General features: G+C 38.7%; 1 pseudogene; it reads right to left on the reverse strand.

Annotated features, from left to right (window-relative positions):
* Nucleotides 1-222: 222 nt before the first annotated feature.
* Nucleotides 223-622, reverse strand: LOC149233033 (uncharacterized; annotated as a pseudogene).
* Between the last annotated feature and the right edge of the window lie 5511 nt (nucleotides 623-6133).

A 6133-nucleotide genomic window follows, 5' to 3' on the forward strand; every position in this document is an offset into this window, starting at 1 on the left:
ACAAACTTAATAATTTTGTGTACCTTCCATAAACAGAGCCTTTATATGGCATACTCTTGAATAATTAAAAAAAGCAGAGAATATAAATTTAAGCTTACACACTTACTCATGAATAATTTAAAAATCGAGAAAATACAAATCCATATTTACATGCGAAAAAATGAGATAGTCGTGCATATCTCCCATCGTTTATGGAAGAACCATGTTTTACAACCATACCCATCAGCCACATGTCTCGCACAACCAACAACAGCACAGAGTCGCGAGGCTGCAAATCCATAAAAGAACAGAAATCAATAACGCAAAATAATAAGCCATATATACTTGCATAATAACAAAAAATTGCAATTGAATTCATACCATCCTTCAATAAAAACTCTCTCCTCTCTGTTGTGTTTTTACAGGCGGGGAAGATTCAGCGTACTGGAGAGGAGGAGCTTGGGTTGGATACCCTGATAACACCATCAAAATTATTTTATGTAAATACAAATTATTTGTGATTGTCATTCAAGAAAATAATTGACAAGATGAAAAAAAGAGAGGAGCACAAGAGAGCCGAACCTGGCAGAGGAATTGGTTGAGGGTAGCCTACGGGTGGTGATGAAAACTTGTTGTCAGTCATGGCTGCTTCAGATTCGATTCAAACTCACAGAAATGAAGGGAGAATGAGCAATAATAATGAAGCGAGGGTAGTCAAGACGCAACTAAAAACTTAATGAGCCAGTCAATTGAGCGGTAAGGAGTTGGTTATGAGATTAACGGAGGGCAACATTTCAATCGTCTAACACCTAACATGATGGTGCATAACAACGACAGCGAGGATCAGAGGATAATTCATTTCAAAGGGAAACGCCTTAGGACATAGTGATGCTTTTTTGCCCAAAAAGTTTTGGAAATTCCGACGATATTTTGAAAAAATCCGGCAGGGATCTTTGTAAATCCAAGTAAAAACTGTCAAACTTCATAATTTTAGGTGCCCTAGAGGTTTTTGATGGTGTTGAATCCATTTCCACCATAAAAAACATGATTCAAACACTGCATCTACAAGATTTTTTGAAATTTTTTTGCCCAGATTCCAACCACTTTTGGTCTCGTCCGAGCAATTCCTCCGCCTCCATAGACGACTCCATTATTTAATGGCAAAATTATGAAGGGGTTGATTTGACAATATGTTCCAATGAGGCTTCCAATTTGAAGCCCTTATTGACTTTTTAAGAATTTTTTAGCTTTTTCAGAGAAGGGTGGGACTAATGCAAATCGATTCCAAACCAGAGGCATGGAAATAAAAATTATTAGTGAAATTTTGAAATAGAAATTATTTTTTATTTTTTCAATGGAAGGAAAAACAAATTTTTCGAATGTATTCTATTTTTTTATTTCTCATTATTTTTATTATTTTTTTCCTTATTAATAATTGACTTTATTTATCGATATGACAATTTCATCTAAACAATTATTTTTCATTTTTTCAAAAAATCCAACCATGGGAGTATTTGAATCATTTTTTTTTATGGTGGAAATCAATTCAGCACCAACAAAAACCCATGGGGCAACCAAAATCCTGTCTTGAAGCTTGAGAACTGTAACTCGGATTTTGTCAAAATTGTGTTGGAATTTCCATTTTTTCCCGAGTGAAAACATCACCTCCTTAGACTATTCATTAATCATTTTTCTATGTACCATAACATATAAAAAACAAAGAATGTTAAAAAAATTTCTCCATATGGTTTTAAATATAAAAAGTTATCATTTTTATACAATAGGATCCTTTTTTTATGGAGCTCATGGGTCCATGTATGACCTACTTACTTAAATCATATCTTAGTAGTAAGCGTTGAAGATCAAAAGCTTTGGTTGTGGTGAATCCTTTTGCTGGAGGAGATATAATTCTAATTCGAATCAGTGCTCCATCCTCTTGGGTTTTGGATCAGTGTTATCAGACTCAAACCATAACTGGTGGAACTGGCTGGTCCGACTGGTTTAGGGACCAAATCGGTCTAGTTCGATGTTCGGAACCGGAAATGGTCGGTTCGGTGCCAAACCGGCCGGTTCTGTGATGGAACCGAACATTTTGGTTCTGAACTGGTTGGTTCTGTGATGGAACCAATCAGTTCGGTACCAAAAAAGTTGGTTCCATACAATTCCACCAAATATGTTCCAAAAAAAATATGAGCGGGCCAACCTAATATTCAAGCTTGTGGCCTTAGTATTGCTATGTAATTCATGGTAATGTTAAATTCTTAAAATAAAATTGACATTCTCCATTATCTTTCATTTTCATCCTTTTACTTAAATTTTTAACATTACCATGAAATAACTCGAGATATTTGAGAGTGGTTCTCACCTCATTAGATTTCATATGGAGAAAGTATAATTTTAGATCTCTCTCAAAATACAGCAGACTTAACAATTTTCAGGATTGGGGGGATTGCAATGTTTCCATCGGATTTTGTCATGTATGAATGTATGGAACTCCTATTTAATCAAGAGCACCAAACCATCTATGTACCTTGATGTTAGTGGCATTGGTTGTCGAACTCCTCTATCATGGCCCTACTAAAATTGTACCCATCAGGTAAACAAAATCTCGACTTGACATGTTGAAAAAATGTAGCACGAAAGGCTCAATTTGACTTTAGCCTTAGTCAAATTGAGTAAATTGAATTTCCACATCAGTAGGATAACTTGGAGGCAGTTAAGTAGTGTGACATGGCTCTTGTCACTTAGTTAGTTTAGTAAACTCGAGTTAGAGGGCTTGGAGTTCATTTATGCATGTGTGATTGCTAAATTTTAGTAATCAAGTTCAGTTATTTTTAGTTGTATTCAGTTAACTGGCCTCTAACTATTGATAGAGTTAGTGGAAGGTCAATTATGCAGTGGGACAACAGTCTAATTCAAAGATTTGTCAGTGAACTTATCAATCAACCCAAAATAGATAGTGCATGCAAGGAATTTGAATTCCTCAGCTGAAGTGGAGATGACAAGGCAGACTAACATCAGTTGTAAACCAATTTTAAGTGTACAGGTGTTGCATGCAATCAGTGATCAATCTTTGGGAATTGCGTAATCAATTTGAAGGAAATTCCTAGGAAATAAGGGATAATTTCTTCAAGAATTGCGCAAGGAAATAGGAGGCTTGATAAGCAAAGAATTGGCTACGTGTTGGCCAGAGTTTCTCATTGATAAAAGATAATATTTATTCTTTTACAGGTTGAGCTTAGAGCTGGAGCTAGAAATTGTAATGTGAAAATTTGGAAGCCCCAAATTTCTACTGCAACAACTGATTACATTTCTTCTATTTGTTAATTACTGATCAAAATTATTTATTGTTTCCTATAGTAAACATTGAAACTAATACACTGTAGCCTTCACCATTTAAATAAAATGTGGAAACAAGAAACTGAACAAGGAAGAAATACAGAAAACATCTACACAGTTATTCTTGGACAAATGTCCCCGGAAAAACCCAGTGTGGGAAAATTGGTGCAACAGTTGAGGGTTTTATTATTAAGCAGTAGTAATTTTGAATACAATCTCTGGATGCCCTCCTGGTTATCCAATACAGAGAATATGACTGACAGAGAGATAAGTGAGATTACCTCACACTATCACAATGAATCCGAGTTGATCCAACCACTGAGTATTAGCTGAGCATCACACTATCTGGGCTCTGCATCACTCCTCCTAGTTGATCGATTTGCCTCTAAGATTCTGACTTATGCTCTCTCAGTCTCACACCCTAGGTTCCAACTATAGAAATCGAACCCTCCAACAAATCTCAAATCTCCTCAAGGCTCTACGTTGCCTCTGTGTGGCCCTACATCAACCTATTCTAGCTCTATGCTGCTCTCCTGGATCTCTCTCTTCCTCCTCTATTGAGTATTCCTGGATCAAGATAAATCTCCAACCGGAACTATCCTTGCCCCTCACTGCAAAATATCACTTTGAAATTCTTTCTGACAGTTGCTTTGCTTCAAAAAATCAATCTTTTGATCTTCACTCGATGTGTTCTCCAAGTGCCCCTAAAGCCTCTTCTTATTTCTTTCCTTTGGACAACCAATGACCCAGATTAACTTATAATCAATGGGTTAGATCATTTTGGCTTGATCCTCATCTTCTTCTAAAAGTTTCACCCACAATTGGACTAATACCCGTTAATTATTTTAATTTTCTAAGTTTAGACTTAGGCACCCATTAAAAATAATTAATTATTTTAATAACACTGTCTCCGGGTGGAATTTCCCAAAACGATTTCTGGGTATTGGAGAATGCATGTGTCTAAGCCTCCCTGCAAATTTTGAGGCTTAAAAAGCATTTGATGCTACCAGAAATCAACACTCCCTCTTAACAAGGAATGTGCTCTAATAATGCAACCTGCCGAAGCATCACCCTTCTCTGTAACATCTCCCTCTGCGTTGTTGATGTCTAACATCTCTGCCCACCAACTGCTGCGCGAACGCTACATTTGTACTATTGTTGACACTTCCACTGCCAACACTGCAACTCCCTCTCAAATTTTGCACTTGTGTTGTTGTTGGCCCTACCAATGCCAACACTACATCTACACTACATCCTTCTCCAACTGTTGTTGCTACTGCATCAGCAACGAAAAAGCATCCTAAATTATTGAGCTGTTGTTCAACATGATGCATCTGTTGTAGGAGTTCTCACTGCTACTAGTCTCTACACCGACCCTCTAAAGCCTTTGTGTTACTGTTGACTTTGCTTTGTGCCAACTGCACTGATGTCAACTCTAGCTTTGCGCTACTCTCAGGATCTCCTAGCCACTGCAACTGTCACTCTGCCACTCCTTTGCATCAACTAACCCAGTCCATCTTGCTACTAACTGATCTAGGCTTCCGTAGCAAGGTATTGATCTGAGAGGTGGACTCCTCAAGGATCCTGCCCAACTGTAGTCCTTTTGAACTATAGCTCTAGATCTCCCCCCCTCCCTCCTGGAGATGACTAGGTTGTCATGGAGAACTCCTCCTCCTCTATCTTTGCGACGTTAACCTTCAGATCATGATTCTCATCCTTGTCCTTCTTCCTTAGAGGACATCGTGTACTGTAGTGATCAAATTCACCACACCTGAAGCATTTAATCTTTGAAACATCTTTCTTCTTCTTCCGCTGCTCCTACTGCCCCTTGGATGTGAGGGTTGCATTCTCTTCCTCCTCCTTGGACTTCGACCCACTCTTGTTTCTTCCTTCAAGTTTACACTAGACCAAGCCTCTCCTCAACTCTTCCTTCCTAAGAGTTTCCCACATTCCATCCCAGTTTGGCAAAGTCGCCCTGCCGAGGATGCTCTCAACAAAAACTTGCCACTCCTCATAAACTGAATTCAGGGTCAGTATTCCATCTTAGAACCTTGAGGGGTTGACCCCACAACTACCAGCTCGTCTCGGGTCTCCTGAACCTTAGTAAGGAACAAATCAATGTGTTTCCCCTTCCGCATCTGCACAGATCTCATCTTCTGCTCCAAGTACATCTTTCGTTGCTCAGAAGATCCCTGATATAGCGCTGACAAAGCATCCCACATATGCTTGGTAGTGTTTCTTCCAACGATGTGGCAGACTATATGATCCTTCACTTTGTCGAGGATCATTATCTTGGTCTTCGCCATTTCTCCTTTGTACTTCTTGAGCGGATTTGGATCCACAAGCTCAGTTACCATGTTGTCAACGTAGATCTTGAGAAAATGCTCATCTAGAAGGCACGATATCCTTGCCTTCAAGATCACATAGTTGGATGCACCATCCAACCGATCATGATCTCTCAATCCACTGGTTGCCATCTTTGTCAATCAAAAAAGTCGAATGACCTCCTCTCTCCTGTTGTTGCTCAGCAAATGATAATTTGAATTCCCTGGCTAGGAATTCTCTAAGGAAGAAATTCCCTCAAGTGTCTCTTCTTCCCTTTGACATCTTTATGCCTCACAACTGCCTGCAGAAAACTGTGTCACACCAAAAAACCCTCTTCGTTGAAGCTACTGTTGCACTACTCCTTCTACAGTTGACAGATTTCAATATGGAAATCCTACCTCTCTATCGATTCACTCAGAGAGAGATTTACCACGAAAATCTTGCCCTCCTGGCCTAAACTGTGTAATACCTTTGGGGATTCAATTTGTTG

Source organism: Pinus tabuliformis, chromosome J, assembly GCF_031772625.1.
Source record: "Pinus tabuliformis cultivar Carrire ecotype Pingquan chromosome J, CPIR1, whole genome shotgun sequence".
NCBI lineage: Eukaryota > Viridiplantae > Streptophyta > Pinopsida > Pinales > Pinaceae > Pinus > Pinus tabuliformis.